This window comes from Mirounga leonina, unplaced genomic scaffold, assembly GCF_011800145.1.
Source record: "Mirounga leonina isolate KUSES-001 unplaced genomic scaffold, KU_Mleo_1.0 Mir_151, whole genome shotgun sequence".
NCBI classification, from domain to species: domain Eukaryota; kingdom Metazoa; phylum Chordata; class Mammalia; order Carnivora; family Phocidae; genus Mirounga; species Mirounga leonina.
In genome coordinates, this window is record NW_023270377.1 from 75,201,037 (window position 1) to 75,225,909 (window position 24,873).

A 24,873-nucleotide genomic window follows, 5' to 3' on the forward strand; every position below is an offset into this window, starting at 1 on the left:
TTTACTGTCAATTCACTTACTCTGCTTACTTATACTTTATGGTAGTTCAAATATTTAACTTGAAGATTTGTTTATTCAATTTATTCAATCTGAAAAGCAAATGTTTACCAGGCACAGACTATGTTCTAGGTATAGATGACTTCATTTTGCCATAGCTCCAACTCTGTCTTACCTTCTGTCAGTTTCTTTCCACCTATTAGTCTCTTCTATAAGCCTATTATATGTCTCTATATCTTTCAAATTTAAGCTCTTCAAAAAGAAAACTGCTCTCTACTACAGAAGTTGTAAATTATGACTCAAAGTTCATTTTAAGCATTCAGATTGTTTGACTTCAAGCACATACATTGTTTTCCCCCTCACAGATCTTTAAATAATTAACTCTGAACATTTAAAAATTGGGAAACTTCTACTGAAAGAAAAAATATATATTAATGTCTGTCATCTCTTGCAAAAGAAAACCAAAACAAAACAAAAAAAACCAGAGGCTCTCACAATTCCAGGCATTTTTTTTTTCACAGTAACAATTACTTGAACAGATTAGCTCTAGTCCTCCAGACAGTGCTAATGCTGTCCAGGTTGTGACCACTCCCAACTGTGTCCCACACTAAGCTGAGATAATTTTGACTTTTATCTAAGTCTTTATGCACTGGCTTATTTTAGAGGAGTGTCTCTAAGCAGCAAAAAATGAATGACAGTATTTGTCACTGGACCCTTTCAGTCTTTTACATTATCTGCCTGACCTCTGGGAACTTTCCAGTTTGCCTTTCCTGGTCTATCTCATTTTAGCACACCAAGTACATTCTAGCCCAGTGGCCAGCCTGCTATTGGGCTTCCCTAGAATAAAGCATAATCCGCTGATCCTAAAAGTCACAGCAGCTTTAAAACAGAAAATATAGCCACCTAATTAACAGAAGCTACAGGTGATGCAAGTACCCTCACAAGAGGATGAGGATAGGCAGGCCAGTTTGTTAATCTATTTAATTTATTACAATGAAAACACTTGAACATGTTTAAAAAAATAAAAAAATCCATCAGAAGATTTAACAACTTATATCAGTAACATGGCTTAGAAATCATAACACTTTTCAGAGTGATAACTCTGAAGCCTAAAGGGTGTAGCTATCCAACAGGATCCTCAGAAGGGAATCACATGGAATAGAAAGGTTGGTTGGTGGCACAGAGCCCCTGAGCACTCATATTTTGAGAGCTGCTAAACAAAACTCCCCAAAAATGTTTCTTCCTGGAAAATTGATTTTACAGTCTCTGCTTCTAATCTTCTAAAGCAGGGTTGGTAAACTATAACCCATGGCCCAAATCTGGCCTGCTGTCCGCTTTTCTAAACAAAGTTTTGTTGGAACATAGCTACATCCATTTGTTTACTACTGTCCAAGGCTGCTTTCATACTACATGGTCAGAGTTGAGTAACTGTGACACAGACTTTCTGGCCCACAGAGTCTAAGATTTTTACTATCTGACACTTCACAGAAAAATTTTGCCTATTCCTGTTCTAAAGAAAGACGTAGATAGGTAGGTTCCCAAAATACATTACAAAGTTGCCCTTATAATGCAAGTTCTCCTCTGCCTAATATAAATTCTGCTTGAGCTCAATTTAACTCCCTTATTTTGACCTTGGTGGAAATGAAGAACTACAACACAGTATCATCAATAACACTGATTCACACTGAAATCTGTTAGCAAACAATCAACTCTGCCTTTCTTTAACTGAAACCCCCAACTTTTATTTTCTGCTAATCATAGTCCCCACATAAGCATTTGAATCAAAATAACAGCTACATACCTCATTCTCTGAACAACTTAAATCCCATTAACAACAGCATTTGTTTTTAAACTTGTTTTGATCGTGGCAAAATTGACGTATCAAGACTCTCACACTGAAAAAAATGAAATTTTCTTTTATACCTTCACAGATCACATCACCAATAACATTTTAATTCACTATAAATAGTATTTCTTTTAGAAATTATTGCCTTTTTTAGTAATGTCTGCTATGATATTTCTTGTCTCAATGGTCTCCACTATGCCTTTCTCAATTTTTCCCAGTGAATACATACTATGATACAGACATTAGCCTAGATAGTTAGGTTGTTCTAGCATTGATAGAATAGGTAAGTTCAATTTATGCTAGCATAGGCTTTTAATATATATTCTGTTAGAAACACCTCCAATGATTATCCCCCCAAATATATAATTCTCTTCTTTCCTTAACCTCAGGAAAAAATAATTACTTAAAATGAAAATGGAAATAAAAACTTTCCCTTTATTTCAGCAATAATCAGGTAGATAGCATATTGGAAAGTTACCCCCTGCATACAAACAGCAAAGTATAAAATATTGCATAATGAACTAGAAATGTATAATACAACATAGAAATAGAACTATAAAATTCTTCTTTAAAAAAACTTAAAAGAAGTGAATAAATGGGAGATATGATGGTTATTTTTGTGTGGTCAACTTGACGGAGCCATGGGGTGCCCAGATAGTTGGCCAAACACTGTTCTGTGTGTTTTTGTGAGATTGGTTTTGGATGAGATTAACTTTAAAATAGACTGAGTGAAGGAGATTGCCTCCTTAATGTAGATAGGACTCATCCAATCAGTTGAAGGGCTGAATAGAACAAAAAGGCTGATAATAATCTCCCAAGTAAGAGAGAATTCTTCCTGTTAGACTTGAATTAAAACAATGGCTCTTTCTGGTCTCCAGCCTCTCAGCCTTCAGACAGGAGGTACACCATTGGCTCTCCTGGTTTTCAGGCCTCTGGACTTTGGAACTAAACCATCAGGTCTCCAGGGTTTTCATCTTGCTGACTTACCCTGCAGATCTTGGGACTTGCCTACCTCATAATCATATATAATAATATATAAATACACATCCTATTGATTCTGCTTCTCTGGAGAACTCTGACTCATACAGGGGAGAAATACTATGTTCCAGTTTACAGTTAGAGTCCTGTCATTAAAAAAAAAAAAAAATCCAATTAGAATAGGGAGGTAGAAAGTTCTTAATGAGGTGACTGAAAAGGTAAAAAGAGAACTCTACAGAATCACAGAGATAGCAACTGCATAAGCAGTTACCACCCCCATGGCTGAAGAAACAAAGGGAAGATGCTGGATTTATTAATACTGTGAGGAGAGGGTTTCACAAAGATGAAACTCAGACTTCTGAGGAAGGGGCATTGATGGTTGGTGCTAGGCTCTCTGAGGGGATAGACAGAAGCTGATTCTGTGAGGGTAGGGGGTTCTGCCAAGTGGATACCGTCACAGCTACAAGAAGGAATTACTAGTGCTCCAGGGGACAGGTGTTGCTAGGGAGATGCTGACAGGAACAAAAGTCTACCTGGAGCCTGCATGAAGCAGACAAGAAGGAGCAAGGTCCTTGACCTTCTTCTTAAGAGTCTTGCAGCCTCCCTCCAGCCCTCCCTACTGGCAGATCCTGACGCAGAGCTGCTGGCTAAGAGGCAATGTGGCTTGCAGAACCTTGGCTCCAGCATCCCAAGGCCGAGTATAGAAGAGTGGGACTGGACTGAGAGATAACAAACTGCATAGTAAATGGTGCAACTGATGTCCATTTTCCCCAAGTATATTTATAGATATAAATGAACTGAGGTGGTAGAATGATGATGATTTAAAATATTGTAATTGGCTACTCAGCATCTAACCTTAGAAGTCCAAGAGAGTTCACCAAGTGAACATGTGCAAAAAAGACATTTTTATTCCTCCTGCCCTGTCCTATCTGTTCAGCACCCCTGCATCATCAGCTTCCCTATCCTCATTTTTTTCAAGAATACATCTAATTATTCATGCCAAAATTTTGCACTTTTTTCTATCTCCAGCTCTATCTTTAATCCATCCATTTCTAACCTAATCCAATGCTACCAGGTGCAAACCTCCAGCATATCTCTTGGACACTGAAATACCTATCCTGTCTAGTTTCCCTGCTTATACTATTGCTCACCCTCCCAGCTGCCCATTTGTCACAAAAATAGCTATAATGGCGACTTAAGTGCCTGGGTGGCTCAGTCGGTTGAGCGTCTGACTCTTGATTTTGGCTCAGGTCATGATCTCAGGGTCATGAGATCAAGCCCCACATCATGATCCATGCTCAGCGAGAAGTCTGTTTGAGATTCTCTCTCTCCCTCTCCCTGTGCCCCTCCTTCCACTCACATGCACTCTGTCTCACTTTCTCTCCTGTCTCTCTTTCTCTCTCAAATAAATAAATCTTTAAAAAAATTGGGTTCTTAATTTGGGTTTCCCCAGAAGCAGACCTTCCTTCACCAGAAGCAGATAAGGATTGAAATACAAAGAGTTTATGTGACAGGTAATCTCCAAAAATACCAGTAGGAGATTGGGGATATAAGATAGAAAAAGGGAGGAAGTCATAAACAGTGCATTACCAAGCAAGCTACCACTATAAGCAAGTGGGGATAAATCCCACAGGCAATTCCAAAAGCCAAAGTAGAACATGTCCTTCAAGTTATCCCACTGGATGGCCAAAGAATCCAGTTCTTCTTACTCATTTTTTGAGGCTGTTCCTTTAAGGGGTAGTAGATGGGGACTGTAGGCATTAATTCTCCAGCATTTCTGGTTTGCTCTTCTTTCAGGTGTAGCAGGCTACAATGGACAGAGAGTGAGTGAACGAGCACTCAGGCAAAGAGCCATAGACACTGGTGATTGGAAGTCAGCCCTGAGTGCCTAGATATGTTATTGCCAAGAGATTAAATATGGGACACTGAGAGCTAAGGGAGAGTACAACTTTTGTATCACTCTGATCCATTCATCTCTTACTCAATCTCAAGAAAATGGCTTGTTATATTCTTTACATACATATGAACATGTAACAGTAGCAGTCCATTCCTATAATTGATCCGAAGGCTAAAACTGATATATTATCATTTTCTTCCTCTATCACTGCTTCTATATTCCCTTTAACCTTGGTCAGCATTTTTGTTGGTCTAAGTCAGATACCTTCTGCCTCAAGCACTATTAATATTTTGGGACAGATAGTTCTTTGCTATGGGGGATGTCTTGTGCATTACAGGATATTAAGCCCAGGTCTCAACTGACTAATGCCAGTAGCATAACTTTTCCAAAGTTGTGATCACAAAAATGTCTCCAGATAGTGCCAAATATCCCTGGAGCAGGAGTTGGGGGGACTACCCCCGACACTCACTAAGAAACACTGGGTGAATAGCTTACTGGGTCATCATTACTCTCTTCTTAGGGGCCTGAACCTCTGGTTACTGTTAGGCTAGAGCTGTTGCAACTGCCAAATCATGGCCATTACTGGGCATAGAAGAAATAAGACCCAGTGAATCCCCTGAGTTTCAGGCATAACCATATCTGCCTCCATTATATAACAGCAGCCCTATCTCTTCATGAAAATCAGACTCAATTCTTCTTGCTGGTAAAGTAATTCCTTTATCAGCAAGTCTACTGGTATGAGGCATCTATAAATTACCAGGTGGCCACCAGAATTTAGGTTTAGTGGAAGTCCCCATCATCCCACACCTGGAACCAAGAACTCTGGCCCAAAACAACCTAAAGTTGTGGAATTGAAAAAAGTACAAAGTGACAAAGGAGATAGTTCACTCCTACTTCTACCTCTTTTCCCAGACCCAATTATTCTACTTGTTGGGATACAAACCATGTAATAGCCTTTGTTTCAAAATATATACTGCAACTTGAAAGAGAATGCCCAAACTCCATAAGGTTGGCATTCTAGATATACCTTTCATAAGCCATCTATATTAGTTTTCTATAACCGTGTAACAAGTTACCACAAACTTAGTGGCTGCAAACAATTCCCACTTATTAGCTCATGGTTCTGCAGGTTACAAGATCAGCACAGCTTGGCTGGGTTCAGGGTATCGCAGGACAGAAATCAAAGTGTTGGCTGGGCTGAGTTCTTATCTGGAGGCTCTGGGGGAAAAATCCACTGCCAAGCACATTCAGGTTATTGGCAGAATTTAGTTCCTTGTGGTTTTAGGACTACAATCCCTGTTTCCTTGCTGAATATTATCTGGGTGCCACATTCAGCTTGTCAACAAAGTTCACATTCCTTGCCAAGTGGCAGGAGCAGTACCTCAAATCATTGTGGTACTTTGCATCCCTGACTTCCCCTTATGTCACCAGCTAGAGAAAACTGCCTATAAGGCTCATGTGATTAGCTCCACTCAGATAATCACCCTATCTTAAGATCAACTGATTTGGGATATTAATTACATATACAAAATCCCTTTACAGCAAAATCTAGATTAGTGTTTGATTGCATAACTGGGAGAAGGCATATATATACCAAGGCTTGGAATCTTGGAGCTCCATCTTAGAATTTTATTCCAGTGCACTATTAATCTACCAGCTTCTACATGATATGGTATAAGGCGGGGGCAGTGGGTACTATGGCCATATGCCTATTGTCACACCTCCTTCAAAAAAAAAAAAAAAAAAAAGGTGGATTCCTTGGTCCAAGAATGTATTATGCTGGATTCTCATCTTGATAAATTAGACACTTTGTGAACTCTTGAGTAATAGCCCTAGCGGAGTCACTGTGGGCATGAAAGGTAAACCCATAGTTATAATATGTATCCATCTAAATAATGATGAATTGGCCCACCATGGGTAGATGTGGTCTGATATAAACAGTTTGTGCCAATTTCTTGTTAATCTGGAAGAATGAGGTCTCAGAGGTTTTCTCTGAGGCTGGTTATATGTTCAGCAGCAACAGTAGCCAGATCAGGCTTGGACACATGCATATGCTCCATCTTTTTTCCCAGGGCCTCTCCATTTTAGACCCATTATGCAAGCAATGGAGTGATTCAGGGTAGAAGCTGGCTGACCTCAGGGGATGAATACCCTACCACCAGCTACTCAGTATGTTGGATTTTCCTGGTAGTCATTAATGTGAGACAAAGAGATCTACAAATTTTGTGCTCACTCCTATAGACCCATCTATATACTTCTTTCCCAGACCTCATATGACTGGATCTTTAAGGCTTTCCCCTTCTGGGTTCCTGACCATTTAACCAAACTATTTTCAACTGGTTAGGAATCTGTGTATATACTTAATTTTAACCACTTCTCTTTTCCTTATAAATTGAAAACTAGGTATCCTGCTCAATGTTCTGCCAACTGAGAGGGCATCCCCCTTACCATTGTCTTTCAGGACCATCACTACCTGGAGCTACAGTATAGAGGTAATCTATTTTAAGCTTTCAGCATCATTATAAGCCAATCTATCTTTTTTTCAAAACAGCTTTTTTTTTTTTTTTAGATATAAAGCATACACCATACAATTCACCCATTTAAAGTGTACAATGCAATGGCTTTTAGTATATTCTCAAAGCTGTGCATTTATCATCACAATCCATTTTCGAACATTTTCATTACCCCAAAAAGAAAGCCCTTATCCATCATCCCCAAAACTTCCAGCTCCTCCAGCCCTAGGCAATCATTAATCTGCTTTCTGTCTCTATAGATTTGCCAACCCTGAACATTTCATATAAATGGAATCATAAAATACATGGTTTTTGTGACTGGCTTCTTTCACTTAGCATAAAGTTTTTAAGGTTTATCTATGTTGTAGCTTGTATCAGTACTTGGTTTCTTTTTAAGATTTAATAATATTCCATTTATGGATATACCACATTTTTTTTTCTATTGATCAGTTGCTGATCTTTGGATTGTTTCCACTTTTTGGCTATAATGAATAATGGTTCTATGAACATTCAGGTCCAATTTTTGTGTGGGTCAATACACCTTGGAACCTCGCCAGGTTTTTCCTCCTCCATCAGATAGTCTTAATAAACATCCCATGAAACCCAAATGTAATTACGTCGAGGGAGAGTCACTGGTACGACATATGCCACAGAGCTCTGAGCCATCTGCTTAGAACTGATCCCAAATGTAGCATGTCTCTTGTATAGTGGATTGTTGCTGTTGCTGCCAGATCTTATAACTTGTTGGATGACAACAACTAGTTTACCATGGAAACTCCAGTTGCATAGACATTTGATGTTCTGTTATCAAGGCACTCTCTCTACCAAGGCCTAATACCACAGCAGGAAATGTTCTTTGAACAGTGAAGATTTATCTTCTGTAAAATGTATGACCTTGCTCCAGAACCCAAAGAGTCTTCTTGGAGAATCTTCTACTGGGGCTTGCCTGAGACTCAACAAATTGCCATTATTTACCACAGATACTTCTAGAACTCTGGTATTTTCCAGATCTCATGGACCAAGCAATGAGACTGCTTGCACCACACTCTGAACTCGCCACAAAATTGTCTCTAGCTGTAGATCCTACTCAAAACTTGCATCCTTCTAAATAGCCTGATAAATGGATCAGAGAAATACTTCTATGTGTGACTCCAGCAGGGTCTGCTACAGTTCTCATTGTATTTAAAACTAAAAACCAAACAGTGTGGCATGGCATGCCAATCACTTCATGAGCTGCCCTTCCTCATGAATTCTACCTCAGCTTCTATCACCCCCCTTTTGCTTACCATGACTTTATTACTGCTTCTAGAACTTGCAAAATTTGACCCATCTTCAGGCCTACATCTCAGATTGGCTCCTTCCCAGGAGTCATGTCTCTGTCTAAACACCTCCACATCAGATTCAGAGAGCCCTTCCCCAACTGCCTATGAAGTAGACTTTCCTCACTTCACTCCTGCTTTGAATTCTTTTTCATTCTATTTCATTTCTTTATAGAAAATAATTTGAAATTATAGCACATACTTACTCATTCACTTATTTATTTTCCTCTATAAGAATGTAAATTATACAGAAGCATGGAACTTGCCTGCCTGGCTCACTGGTATATGCCTTCCATCTAGCACACTTGCTGAATGAGTGAATGAAGAAAATAGATGAGTTGTCATGGATAGTCATTTTATAGAAAGAAGAAATTGACATTTTAACTGAATAAATAAATGTATTCTAGTGTGCAGGATTAAAAACTTGGGTGGGTATTAGAATAAAGAATCTCAGGTGTGAAATATTTTCTAAATACAAAAGAATAAACCTTCAGCACATTTGAATGGAATACAATAATAGGAATTGAGACCTATAACAAAATCTTGCCTCAGGATTTTATGACAAGTAACTAGTTGAAGACATTTTTCTAAATGCTCCATTATGTTTAGAAAAAAATACTAAGAATGAAAACATTCTTAATTTAAAACATGCAGAGGTTTTTTTTTTTTTTAAGATTTATTTTTTTGACAGAGAGAGAGAGACACAGAGAGAGGGAACACAAGCAGGGGGAGTGGGAGAGGGAGAAGCAGGGGGAGTGGGAGAGGGAGAAGCAGGCTTCCCGCTGAGCAGAGCCTGATGCAGGGCGGGGCTCGATTCCAGGACCCTGGGATCATGACCTGAGCCACCCAGGCAGACGTTTAATGACTGAGCCACCCAGGCACCCCAAGACATGCAGAGTTTTTGATCTTACTTGACCAGATCTGCATACCCTGCTTATAGCTATTATCTAAAGTATTCAGGATTTTTGGAGAATAATGAGTGAAGGAGTAAATCTTAGAGGTATTAAAAATTATGATTTTCTCATTTGGAAGCTTTATTTGAAGATGTATATATCCCTTAATTTGGTTGTTGGGCTCTACCTGAATAGAATGAGATGAATGTACATTGTCAATGGTTTCCCCAAATGTCCCCAGACACTTTCCCTAAGTTTATACACACCAGGTTTATACACAGCCAGAAGGGTGTACTAACTCTAGGATGAGGGAAAGGTGACTGAACAGGAAGTGTATACAAAACCTAATTTTGTTTGTTCACAAGCTGAGTATAAGACAACTGTATCAATAGATTTATAGTGCCCAGAACTAGGACATAAATGACACTATCTATTTTGTACTGCTCAGACTCTCCAAATGAGCTATATTCCCATTAAGAGATCTATCAGTCAAATGTAGCCTATATGTAAGAGAACTGTCAGGCTAGTGAAAGATTTGGAAACAATGACAGAAGAGGGGGTGTGTATCGCAAACATTAGGTATGTGGGAGCATGGTAGCTGTCTTTAGTACTTAAAGAGAGCACATTTATAGAAATAAGAACAATTAATATTTACAGGGAGTTGGATTTTAATTCTCTCTGTGGGGATTTTTTCTGCTAAGTAGAGGTGTCTTAACATGATATGAGGCACCCTCCTCCCTACCCCCTTTTATGACATGGAATTTCCTAACTCAGACAATGAAAAGAATAAAAAAAAGTATTTAAGAAATTCATTTGGGCCATTTGATACAGTAATGGAAGATATACATTGTATTTATTTGTCCTAACAGAGAATGTAGCACATCAGGAGTGAGCCCTCATGTTAACTATGGACTTTGGGTCCAAATAAAGATGTTTCAAGGCATATTCATCAATTGTAACAAAGGTAGCACTCTAGTGGAGGATGTTGGTAATAGGGAAAGGTATGCATGGATGAGAGCAGGAAGTATATGGGAAATCACTGTACCTTCCACTCAATTTTGTTAAGAACGTAACACTGGTTGGGGTGCCTGGGTGGCTCAGTCATTAAGTGTCTACATTCGGCTCAGGTCATGATCCCAGGGTCCTGGGATCGAGCCCTGCGCGTAGGGCTCCCTGCTCAGCAGGGAGCCTGCTTCTCCCTCTCCCACTCCCCCTGCTTGTGTTCTCTCACGCGCTCTGTCAAATAAATAAATAAAATCTAAAAAAAAAAAAAAAAAGAACGTAAAACTGCTTAAAAAAAAAAAAAGTCTACTGATTTTTTTTTAAATTCAGTTGGGCCAGAATTAGGGATCAAGATTAGAGTTCATAAAGCCTGAGCAAGAAGGTCTTTGAAACTGGGTGGAGAGAACATGGGAATGAAAACAATCAGGAATATTGATTGGCAGAGAGTAAAGGAGAAGAAGTGGTCCTAGCTGATTTTATTACATTTTGGACATGTAAAGAGATTTCAAACATGGCTGCAGTATCTCCAGTCCTACAACTTTGGCAATGAGACTTTGTGGCTTCTCTAGTTGAGATATGGAATCTACTTATTTCCTCCTACCCCATCCCTTGAATCTGGACTTGTGACTTCTTTTAATAAATAAAATGTAGAAGAAGCACTGATGTGTCCATTCTGAGCCTAGACTCTAAGATGCCTGGCAGCTTCTGTCTTCCCTCTCGAAAGGCAGCTGTCATGCTATATGGAGTTACAGATTAGCCTGCTGGAGAGAAGGCCACGTAGAGCCTGAAGGATGAGACACCACAAGAAAGAGAGAGTTGATGGGGGGTAAGCACCAAAGTGCCAGGTAGCAAACCTTCTTGAATCTTTAGGCCCAGCCCAGCGGCCAGATGAATGCAACTGACTGATCCCATTGACAATATGTAGATTAGAGGAACAGCCCTTCTGATTTTTGCCCAAATCACTAACCTACAGAATTATGAGAAATGACAAATTATTGTTGTTAAAAGCTCTCAAATTGAGGGATTATTTGTACTACATCTATGGATACCTGAAACACTAGGTGGTTAAGATCAGCAGATGTTTTGTATCAGATGAGATTTCCAGTCACTGGTGATATTCAACATATCCTATGCATAGGATAGGTAAGGTTGAACTAGATGACCTTTGAGGTTCTTTCTGATATATAAATATTTTAGGAACTTCCTTCCAGGTCCTCTGCTTTTAGGGGGAAAATGAAGTAAAGCGTGTTTTCCCCTATAAACTGTAATGAGGATATTACAGACTGACAGTTTGTGTCCCCCAAAATTCATATGTTGAAGCCCTAACCCTTAATGTGATGGTATTTGGAGATGTCTTTTGAGAGGTAATTAAGGTTAGGTTAGGTTATGAGGGTGGGGCCTTAACGATGAGATTAGGGGCCTTATAAGAGGACAAAATATTCCTCTCTTCCTCCCCACCTTTTCTCTTTCTGTCTCTGCCCCCTCCTTTTTTCCCTTTGGTGTGGTGTGGTGTGGTGTGTGTGTGGCCTGAAGAAAGCCATGTAAAAACATAGGCAGAAGTCAGCTATGTGCTACACTTGTCCACCACCTTCCTACCTCTACTTCAGTAATATTATTCCACTCATTTGTAATACAGAAGGATATACTTAGATTCTGAATCCCTGAAAAAAAAATAGGTAAGAGTTCAAAACTCATATATAGGCTCTCATCTAAGTAAGAAATGATAATGCAATGATGAACCCAATAAGAAATCAGATCTCTGTAAAAAAGCTGATAAGAAATGAAGCATACAGATAAAAAGAAAGAAGATGAGATAAAGAGAGAAAATCATTCTGAAATTTTTAATATATTTCCATCTATCAACAGTATTGGTGAATAAGAGAACACAAAAATTGTATGTCTATATGTAAAATGGTTCAGAAATTGTATAAGGATGAAGAAAACCTGGAGGATCTTTTAAAGTCAACATTCTTATAAGATATTACCATTTATATAAGATAAGAAAGGGAATACTTTGTGTGCACAGGGAAGGCAGTATATAAATATAGAGAGAAATTGCCAGTGTGTTCCAGATAATATCAGAGTAGAAAAAGCACTGGGTTTCCTTTGCCTCTACCTCAGATAAGCAAAGAAATAAGACCACAGTATTAAAGGGAAAGGAATATAAATTAGGACTGGGGAGGAAAATAATCTGTAGGGGATAGCCACAGAGAAACAAGTCTTTCCTGTTGTGGGTGCAAAGTAAATAGGGTAAGAATGGTGTGTAAAGAAAACTAAAATTTTTGCTTTGTGATTATAAAGAAATGGTATAGAGGAACATTTTTAATAGCAAGTGAGAAACTCCTATCCTATCCTTCTAACTGGTATTTTGGGACTTTTAGTTTCATTTTTCATTCTTTGCAAGACTTCCATCTTTATCATATTTTTACAAAAAATTGAGGAGATCTGCAAGAAAAACTCAGCAGTGAAGGAAACTAAAATATCTTATGTTTCTATAATTTTGCCTCTTTTGCATCACATAAATACCTAGATGGATCTACACTCAATATAGAATGTTCAAAGTGGCTTTACTCATCATGGTAGTTCCACATGAGATACAACTCAAATGCCCATCAAAAGGAGAGTGGATATATGCACTGAGGTATATTCATACAATGGGATATGACATAACAATAAAAAAGAATAATCTATTGTATTAGCAAAATACATTCCTTTACAAGTATAGCAAACAAACAACACCAACCAAAGACAGGCACAAGAGAAAATATGGATAAATCTCAAAGATATATCGAGTAAAAAAAAAACCAAAAAACAAAACAAAACCAGTCAGACACACAAAAGAGTTCGTGCTGTATAATTTCACTTAGAGAAAGTTCAAGAACAGGCGAAACTAGCTGAAGATGCTAGAAGCCAGAAGAGTGGTTACCTCTTGGAGGTGTTAGTATAGATAAGATGGGGCACAGTGGAATCCTATAGAATACTAGAAATGCTCTATACCTTGATCTGGGTGGTGGTTAAAATAATGTAAAAATGTACAAATAATTGTTAATCTGCATAATTAAGAGTAATGTACTTTACATACTTCACTGTATGTATATTATACCTCAACTTAAAAAGAGACAGAGATGGAAAATATGTAAAGGCTCTGTGGCAAATGTGTTAATTCTGAAGAACCCTGGTGTGAGCACTTCAAAAGAAAGACTGTTGTTCCCCAGAGCAGCTGAGACTGAGAAACAAAAAGAGGTTTGTGTAACTGACAATTGGAAGAACCGCCCTGCATATATTAAGACATCACAGGCACAGAAAACAAATAGTGGTTTCAATTATGAGCCCTAAGTGAAGAGCCACAGGGTGGAAGCTCCAAACTGTGGGCTTTGGCTTGCAATTTACCTACTTCTCACATGGGCAGCTCTATGTTGCAACTTCCAACAATGGCAGTTGCAGAGATTTATTTGTTGAACAATGGTGAGTAATTCTTCTAAGAAATTCAGAAGAACAGCTAGTAAGAAAATATATGTGGGCGCCTGGGTGGCTCAGTTGGTTAGGCGACTGCCTTCGGCTCAGGTCACGATCCTGGAGTCCCAGGATCGAGTCCCGCATTGGGCTCCCTGCTCGGCAGGGAGTCTGCTTCTCCCTCTGACCCTCCCCCCTCTCAAGTGCTCTCTCTCTCTCTCACTCTCTCAAATAAATGAATAAATAAAATCTTTAGGGCACTTGGGTGGCTCAGTCGGTTAAGTGACTGCCTTCGGCTCAGGTCATGATCCCAGGGTCCTGGGATCGAGCCCCACATCGGGCTCCCTGCTCGGCGGGAAGCCTGCTACTCCCTCTCCCACTCCCCCTGCTTGTGTTCCCTCTCTCGCTGTGTCTCTCTCTGTCTCTAGGCTGGGGTCATGACTAATAACAGTCTAATGACCGTTGGTTGATAGGGTTTAAAGCCCAGATTTCAAAGAGTTGAGTACTTTTCAGTGAACTTTTTTCCAGCTTTATTGAAATATTATTGACTTGGGCGCCTGGGTGGCTCAGTGGTTAAGCGACTACCTTCGGTTCAGGTCATGATCCCAGGGTCCTGGGATCAAGCCCCGCATCGGGCTCCCTGCTCGGCAGGGAGTCTGCTTCTCCCTCTGACCCTCCTCCCTCTCATGCTCTCTCTCTCTCTCTCTCATTCTCTCTCAAATAAATAAATAAAATCTTTAAAAAAAAAAAAAAAGAAAATATATGTAAAAAGTAATTACCAGGGAAAAGCAGAATACAAATAAGACAAGGATAAAAGCAATGAAGATAAAGGCAATAAAGGCAGATAATTGCTATGATTACACTTTAAATTTGATGCAGCTTCTCAGCAGCCAGTGAACAGAGGTAAAGCTAATCAGTTTTTTAATTCTCATTGTCAGGAAAGAAGACAAATATCAGTCTCCCAAAGGAAATAAAAGTTTGTCTGAAATCAAATTTATGTCTAAATCATCCACTGAATCCAACAAGATGGTAAGTAAAGTAGAAAGATCATTGAACTGAAATGAAAGGACTAGGATTTTGGTCAAGAACTCACCACTCTCCGGTTAGGTAATTCTAACCTTTATGAACCTCAGCTTCCCTATCTTTAAAATAATAATGTTAATAATATTAACAGGTCACACAAATAGGCTTGCTGGGTGCTGGGTGCTGAGTTAATTCAATCCTCACTGAAGCCTTATTAACAATGCCTTTATACCCATTTTACTGATAATGAAGTTAGGGTTCAGAGAGGTTAAATGGCTCCAAAGCAACATGTAGTAGAAGGGAGAAGATAATCAATTCTTCTTTAACCTAATTCACTAAGTGGTTATACAAATCACATGTGATGCTTGGTTAGTCTTTCTGAAAATTCTCTGCAGAGTGAAAAATTAAAATTCACAAATAACTATTTTGTACCTATTTATAAGCAAAACATTTTACTAGACAAACTGAGGTTCACAAAGGTGTAAATTGTATTCTGCCTTGATGTAATAAAGGATCACCACTCTCTAAAGGCATTGGCCATGACAGGCCCTCATATAAGAATGTCTTCCCTTGACTCCATCTATTTCCATGCTTTTCCAATCATTCTGCTGATCTTTCCCGCAGCCTCATTAGCTCCTTCTTATTCTTCAATTCTCACCCCCCAGCCCTCCTTGTTCTACTTGGCATTAATTGAAATGGATGCAACTGTAAAATGACAGCGATATAAGAAAAAAAAAAGAGGGAACATAAGGAAACACGTTCAGAACACTTGTGGTGAGGGTAAACTACAATAATTATAATAACTTCAATTAGGTAAAACGTCTTAAAATGCAACATAGATTACCAATAATTGGGGGCGCCTGAGTGGCTCAGTCGTTAAGCGTCTGCCTTCGGCTCGGGTCATGATCCCGGGGTCCTGGGATCGAGCCCCCCATCGGGCTCCCTGCTCAGCGGGAAGCCTGCTTCTCCCTCTCCCACTCCCGCTGCTTGTATCCCCTCTCTTGCTCTCTCTCTCTCTGTCAAATAAATAAATAAACTAAAATAAAAAGATTATCAATAATTGAGTCGAACTAGAGAGAATAAAGAAAAACTGAAGACAGTTATACACAACACTTGAAATGATTCTTATTTCGCTGATGTAATTGGAGAGGGGTCTTCAGGTCAGAAAGAGGAATTTTTCAGCCAAGAAATATTATAGCACGTTTGTGTGTTAATGGGAATAATTGATGAGAAAGAGAGAAGATGTTGATGCAAAGGAAATAGAAGTTATTTGACACACAACATCCCTGAGCAAGCAAGAGGAAATGGGATCCTGTGCATAAATGGAGGGGTTGATCTTTAATAGGTATAGAGACAGGCCATCCACTGTAACAGTTGTGAAAGAAAAATACAAAGGAGCAGTACATAATGCCGGTTGTCTCCAAAACTGCTATTTCCTCCTTCATCCCTTCTAACATAATTCAAATTATGCTAAGGTGGGCCTAGGATCAATGGAACCACTTCAGTGGACTAACCAATCATATTTCCTTTTCGATAACAATTGGTTTAGGGGTAGGTATATGATCCAATATACTCAAAGAGATACCAGAGAGAGTTTACTGAAAACTGTGGGGAACTTTTTTCCTCCTTGATTAAGAAGAAGAGACATTGAAAGGGAAACTCCTGCTATCTATATTTGAGTGTATGACAGCTATCTCACAATCAAGAGGATCACAGAGAAGCAAAAACCCAGAGCTCTAATATTTTTGAACTGTGGAATTAATTATCCTTGAAACCACATATCTCTGGTTTTCATTAATGTGGTATTTAAAACCCTATTTTCGGGGCGCCTGGGTGGCTCAGTTGGTTAAGCGACTGCCTTCGGCTCAGGTCATGATCCCGGAGTCCCGGGATCGAGTCCCGCATCGGGCTCCCTGCTCGGCGGGGAGTCTGCTTCTCCCTCTGACCCTCGTGATCTCTCTATCTCATTCTCTCTCTCAAATAAATAAATAAAATCTTAAAAATATATATATATATAAAACCCTATTTTCAAACCGGTTTTAGTAGTGTATTTTGCTGTTTGCCGACAAGAGCATCATAACTGGTTCCATGAGCAATGGGTGCCTGTAAATGGACATTGAAAGATCTGATTGTAAAAACACAAGAGTAGAGGCAACTGGGTGGCTCAGCCGGTTAAGAGTCTGCCTTTGGCTCAGGTCATGATCTCAGGGTCCTGGGATACAGCCCTGCATTGGGCACCCTGCTCAGTGGGGAGCCTGCTTCTCGCTCTCCCTCTGCTGCTCCCCCTGCTTGTGCTCTCTTGCTCTCCCCCTCTCAAATAAATAAAATCTTTAAAATAAAATAAAAAGACAAGAGTAAAAAAAATAATAATAAAAAAATAAATAAAAAGATAAGAGTATTCTCTCCTAGTGACTTCCAGGTTATCAGTGGAGCAAGAATAGCTTTTATTGACTGCCAGTGAAGAAAGCAAGAGGGTTTAAGATACTTGAAAAAAGGGAAATATGAAAGTCTTTCTGATGAGTAGGCAAGTAACTTTACTATGGAAATATAAGACTGCTTAGCACTTCTGAGCGCCCACTGAAGATTAGGGACCATAAATTTAACGTGCAAAACAGTCAGCATGGTTCTGTTGTTTCTTCAGGCATGTGCAGATACTCAGGTGTATTCACAGAGTAAGCAGAATGACGAGCTTAATCAGGTTTGACACTTCGCCAGGCAAGTTTTGAAAGCACTCGAGGAAGGCAAAGAAGTCAAGGGCCTCTACAAGGGAGTGATTAAAGTGATTAATCATGGAGGCCCACATGAGTAGAAAATTGAGAATAAAATAAGGCAGATGACAGTGAAGAACAGGTTGGGTCAAAGGATTGGATGTTTCAATAGGAGCAAAAGAATTGTTGGAGAGAAGAAGCTAAAGCGAATTTGAAAGAGAGTATGTAAGTGGTCAGAGTAGGTTACTTATATATAAGATTTTGAGAGGCTAAGTATCAGACACATCGATAAAATGGAAGGTATAGTTACATGGAATAGTAATAGACATAAAGTTAGAAAGGGAATGAACTAGGTATTTAACAACCAAAAGAAGGACCTTGAAAACTTTAGAGGACAAGATAACTAGCAGATCTAGCCTGAAATCAGGCACTCCAAAAGGACTGTCTTTAAATAAAGAAAGAGAGAGGAGAAATGGGCTGCGAGTGGTAATGAGAAATATGAGAACAATTAACTCCCTCGGGCCCTATGGTCATGGGATGTGGGGGCAGCAAAACAGGCACAAATTGAGAATAATGCAGGAAAAAAGCAAATTTTATGAACCTCAGTTTCCTTAACTATAGAATGTTGCTAATATTGACTTTCTGGAGTAGTTTGAGGATAAAATGAGATAACATATAAAACACAAGAAAGCTGTCAGCATTATAAATAGAACAAAAAACAGTCATATCCCTGTACCTCACATTTTAAAGTGCCTACCACAGTATTAAATATAGCTCTTTTGGCTATTTGTATTGACTTTTTACTTTGTTCCATGCACTCTTAAGGAGACATTGAAGAGCCAGTGATGAGAAATTTCACCTTTGTGGGATAGCCTTAAAGACCTCAAGCTGAGAATTCATTTGAAAATGGTTCCAGATTAGTAGTGCAACCAGGCATCTATCAAAAGCATATGCAAATTTTCACTAGGAAAAAAGACCCACCGCTAATCCAAGCTTCAAACTGGATTTCCATAAATAAAGATCCAAAAATTATGAACTCATGAAAAACAAATCACAAACTGTACAAGAGGATAAGATGCCATGACAAATGGAAATTAGACTAGACACCATAACCTCAAAATCTCAAAACTGGATATTGGGATTATCAGATGCAGACTTTCAAATAATTATGTATAATATATTTAAAGAAATATAATAAAATCTTGAAAATATGAGCACAGAACAAGAAACTTTGACAACACCCAAGTTCATCTATAAAATAACCCATGAAAAGGAATGAGATAATATTTAACATATAGATAATTTTAAAGTTATTGACTGTTTTTTAAATTTGGTGATGGGAACACAAGTCTTCATTGTACCACTATTCTTCATATCTTTCATATTTTTATAAATGTTTGTAAATACACAATAATAAACCCATTAAATAATTTTAGGCCACTCTAAAAAACATCACATAGCCACTCAAGAGGATGCAGTTAAAGGAGTTAATGGAAAACATATCACAGACATATTTTTCAGTGAGAAAAACTAGTCGGTGGGTTATATGTATACCCTGATTGCATTTCTATAAAGCAAATACATAAAAATTTCAATAAGTTTATATTTATAGTTACTACTACATGTATATCTGTATGCCTAGATATGTCTGTCTATCCATCTATCTCTCTAGTATACATGTAAAAGGTTAGAAAAATATCTGGGAAGATATACACTAGTGTGTTACAAGTAGTAGCTAATTGTGAGGGAAGACAGAAGAGGTTGCTAAAAGAAGAAATTCACTTTACTTTGTGATGGTACAACATGGGTTGTGCATATTTAAATAATGATGATGAATACTCTTGTAACAACCACCCAGGTCAAGAATTTTACCAACCACCAAGAAGCCCCTATACGTTCCCAGTCCCAATTACATCCCTGTTTCTCCCTACAAAGTATCTACTCTCTTAGCTTTTAGGGTAATCATTTTTGTTTCTTTATAGTTTTATCACCAAAGTGTAGATCCCTAAACATCGTGGCTTTGCCCAACTTTAAAAAAAAAATTTGGTATGATTTTCAGTCCCTTTAGTCTACAAGTTTCCCCTCCTTCCCTTTGCCTTTACAATTTATAGTTGAATCTGAGCCATTTGACCTACAGCATTTCACACAGTCTAGAATTTACTGATTTCATACTCATTTGAAAAATATATATGTTCCTCTATTTTCTCCAAATGGACAGGTAAATCCAGAGGTTTAACATGACTCATGTTCAATCCCTTTGAAATTATACAGGCATATAGTCTTAGATAGGCATATATTGCATGGTTTCCGTGTGTGTGTGTGTGTGTGTGTGAGAGAGAGAGAGAGAGAGAGAGAGAGAGAGAGAAGAAGAGAGGGGGAGAAGAGAGAGAGAAAGATGTTGGCAGTTGTTGATACTCAATGCCTAGATCCATTAATTCCTTGGATTCACAAATTAGTGATATTCCAATTCTATCATTTATTGCTTATTTTTTAGTTGAAATATTATTATAAAGAGACACTTCTCATCTATTATTTATTTACCTGTGGTTCAAGATAAATGCTTGTTTCTCTCCCCTGAATTATCTGTTTTTAAGAGCATATTTGATGGATTTAAGTCAATTTTAATTATTATCCTAATTAAAGTACAAATTTTCCTGTCTCTCTTGTCAAGGGAACTTTTTCAAATAGGCTCCATTTGACAAGACCCAAGTAATCTTTGATAACTTCATCACCAATTTCTATAACAAGGTGTTCTAGATTTGAACATTTCTCCCCCAGATCTTTCATCAGATACTTCTCCAAGAAGCCCTAGTATCTTTTGATGATAAGTGGTATTTCAAGACTACAACCTGGGTGCTAGGTGCTAGAGATTCTAATTGTTCCTGAGTTGATCATTGTTTCTGAACTTTGGTGGTAAAACTAGGAATGAATATGTGTATACACATACAAACATACACAATACAATATACATATATACACATACTATATATATATAATAAAAATACATATTTCAGATACATATATATATATCAGGATAAATACTCTTTTTTAAAAGATTTTATTTATTTGAGAGAGAGAATGAGTATGGAGGGAGAGGGAGAAGCAGACTCCCCGCTGAGCAGAGAGCCTGACGTGGGGCTCCATTCCAGGACCCTGAGATTACGTCCTGAGCCAAAGGCAGACCCTCAACTGACTGAGCCACCCAGGTGTCCCTAAATACTCTTGATTTCATACTTAAATTTCCATTTCAAGATAGTACTAAGGGACTTAAAAATTAACTATTTGTATTACATATAGTAATATGTAATATTACTTCCTCACAGTGAATCAGAATCCTGGTTTTAAAAACCACCAGCGATTACAGAATTAGCAAATTCCATGATTACTCATTTCCCACACATTACACATAGTAAAGTTTTAGAATAACAATAATAATGCTAGCACATCCACTGAAAACTCTCAAAAACTATTTTTGTGTACTTATATCTTTCCCCATATACTTCCTCCCCATTTTTGGTGCAGTTGTGCTACATCCACATGGTTTGAATATACTATGCTCGCTCCTTTTTTTATGTTATACTCTTTTTAATTCCCATTTAGAGTTAGTTCTACAAGCAACTATGTTTAACATTCATTACTAGTTCTTATGTCAATGTCTCCCCAGTTATCTTGATGGTCTGAACCGTTGCCCTCTAATAGATTCCTCAGAAAAAGGAACAATATTTCCTGAGTTTATACATTTCAACAACAGTTTGTGAACTTTATGTGAAAAACTCAGTTTTGCCAGATGTAAAATTTGTGAGTCACATTTTCATTTCTTGAGTTCTTATTACTCAATTTTATTTTGGTATAAATCACTAGTGTGGAAAAATTTGATAACAATATAGTTTTATCAGTCATTTGCTTAATTTACTATTTACAATATTAAATATAAGGTATAATTTACAATATTAAATACAAGGATATTTAGTGTATTTAAATATCCTTTTCTTTTTTTTTTTTAAAGATTTTTTTTTCTTTTTATTTATTTATTTGAGAGAGAGAATGAGATAGAGCATGAAAGAGGGGAGGGTCAGAGGGAGAAGCAGACTCCCTGCTGAGCAGAGAGCCCGATGCGGGACTCGATCCCGGGACTCCAGGATCATGACCTGAGCCGAAGGCAGTCGCTTAACCAACTGAGCCACCCAGGCGTCCCTAAATATCCTTTTCTTCCTTTCATTTTTTTCCAGATATTCCCATTATCCCTATGTTGGCTTTTCTTTGCCTATTAATAGTTCTCATTTCCTAATTTAATCTTTTTTATCTTTTCCCAGTTCTTTTTAATTTTTGATTTTTCTTTTTTTAAAAGATTTGATTTATTTAGTTTGAGAGAGAGACAAAGAGAGAGAGGGAGAGAGCTCGAGCAGGGGGAAGGGCAGAGAGAGAGAGAGAGAAGCAGGCTCCCAGCTGAGTAGAAAGCCCGATACGGGACTTGATCCCAGGACCTGGAGATCATGACCTGAGCTGAATGCCGATGCTTAACTGACTGAGCCACCCAGGCACCCCGATTTTTTATTTTTCTTTTAATTTTCTATCTCAATTTGTATGTTCATATACATTATATACCATGTTTCCTATGTTCTGATACATATTTTACATTACATATATCTTATATGTTCATTTGCTCTTACATTTTTGTCTAATTTTAAGTTCTAAATATTTAATATTTTCTCCTTTCTTTCACTTATGTTTTAAGCTTTTCTAATTCTTATTAAAGTTATTCCCCTTATTTTGTACACTTTTCATGTATTCCAGCTTATTGAGAAATAAAATATAAAACTTTTCTTTTTATATGAACATATCTTTCTGGTATGCTTTCACTCTCTGTTGATATCCTTTGGCTCCTTAACTTTCTTTTTTATTATAATATCATGTATGGGACTTGACCTTATACTTTCTGGTCACTCTTTTTACTCTTTTACATGGAATCAGTTACATTTTTTCTTCTAGTCATTTCCAAATCATTTCCTCAAAACGCCTTCAGAGAAAAAAAAAAATAAAGTATTTGTTTTAAAGACTTAAGTTAAAAACAAATACATTCTCTCTCCTTTAACTAGTCACTATGTTTTTGAAAACATAGTGGGAGGAAAACCGGAGACCCATCAGATACTGGATTTTCACTTTTAACTCTTGTCACCTCCCACCATTCCCTTTGTTGGCAGAATCTTCTTTGTATCTGCCCCTTTGATTTTCTTCAGATTAGCCTAATTTCTATTCTATTGCCATGTTCCAAGCCCGACATTCCATTCCTACTACTAATGCCATTCCATTGGTTTAAGAATGTCTAAAGAGGCTCTTGACAAAGAGAGCTGTGTTCACTCCATCAGGTTGTGGGTTAGGGGGATGGAAAGTAGGGTAGTGGTTAATTGTATTGTATTAGCTCAGGCTGCCATAACAAGTAGTACAGACCGGGTGACTTGAAAAACAGAAACTGATTTCTCATTGTTCGGGAGGCTGGGCAGCCCAAGATCAAGGTGCAAATAAGTTAGGCTTCATTCTGAGGCCTCTTCTCTTGCTTTGCAGGTTGCCTCCATTTCACTGTGCTCACAAGACCTTTGTAAGCGTGGGGAGAGAGAAATCTCTTTCTCTTCCTCTTTTATGAGACCACCAATGCCATCGGATTACGACTCCACCCTTACGACCTCATTTGACCTTGATTATCTCCTTTCAGCTCTGTCCCCATAGACTGCCACTTTGGGGGTTAGGATTCAGCCTATGAATTTTACAGGGACACAATTCCACCTACAGCATCAATGTAATGAAATAAATTAATGATCTGCAATAAAACAATGAAAATATCCATCTGGATTTGGAAGATGGGGAAAGGTAAGATTGGAAAAAGATGAAAAGTACAAGACACTGCTTAGCCTAACAGCCTAACAATGGTCCTGGGAAAGATGCTAAGCTTCCTGGGGCAGCCTGAAATTACAGACACTGAATTAGGGGAAAATGAGATGTCAGCAAAATAGGGATCTCCAATTGGTTATAATGAACCCTGAATTTAATTTGCGTTATGGCTGAGAGCACTGAAGCTCAGGAGAATGAAGTCACATACCCAGAAAGTAGGAGAATCAGGATTCCCTCTAGAAATATTGTCAGTCAACACCACTGTTATTTCTAATGCATTCTCTCTCCCTCTGTTGCCATTATAAACTTCACAATTTTTCTGAGAGTGGATGCTAAGCCATGAGCCTGAGGTTCTATTTTGACTGGATTCCATTCACTAGTTTTACAAGTATTTTGAGCTTTTGGTTTCTGTAATGCTGTGACTAAATGAAATAGGCCTGCATAAGAGTACGAATTTGTGAAAACTGATTGAACAGAAATGAAAGAACATTGAAGCTATTTCTCCTCTGCAGGATGAATCTTCTAAGTTATAAAAATAACTCAGGATGTATTATTCCCAGGGATATTTTATGAAACTGGCATCCATATACACTGATGTCTTAAGAATTGTCAACCTGAAAGGTGGTTGTAAGGATTAGATGGACTCATAAACACAGCAGAGTGACCAGTACCTGGAAATGATATAGAACTCTTTTTCTCTATTATAAAGTTTGTAATACAGTGATTGAATCAAATGACATCATTCATCTCCTGCAACTAATACTAGGGTGACTAATAGTAGAGGAAACCAAATATCCTAAAATAAGAGATTAATGTGATTTCATTACAATATGTATTTTCTGGCTAATATAGAGAAAGCATAGTAGGAACATTCAGTTTTATTTTCAATTTTAATATAGTATCTGATTACATCTGACTTCTTGAATAAATTCCATGGTAATAGCACAATTACTCCATTAATAGATGCTAATGTTTAGAGAAAGGCTTGAAGACAGAGATTATAATAACTATTCATTATTTCTAAGAAAACTTAGGGGCATGTGACATTTTTCCATCATGGAAATTGATAACAAAAATATTATCCACATAGAAAATGACATGCCATAGCAGAGTCCTCCTATGTATCAATAAAAAGGCTGACTAGTGGTCAATTAACTGCCTGTACATGAACATTCTGCTCAACAAGAATAACAAGATGACTTATGCTCTTGAGAATTTTTTTTTAAAGATTTATTTATTTTAGAGAGAGAGAAAAAGCATGAGTGGGGGGAAGAGCAGAAGGAGAGAATCTCAAGCAGACTCCCTGCTGAGCAAGGAGCCTGATGATGCAGGACCCATCCCACCACCCATGAGATCAT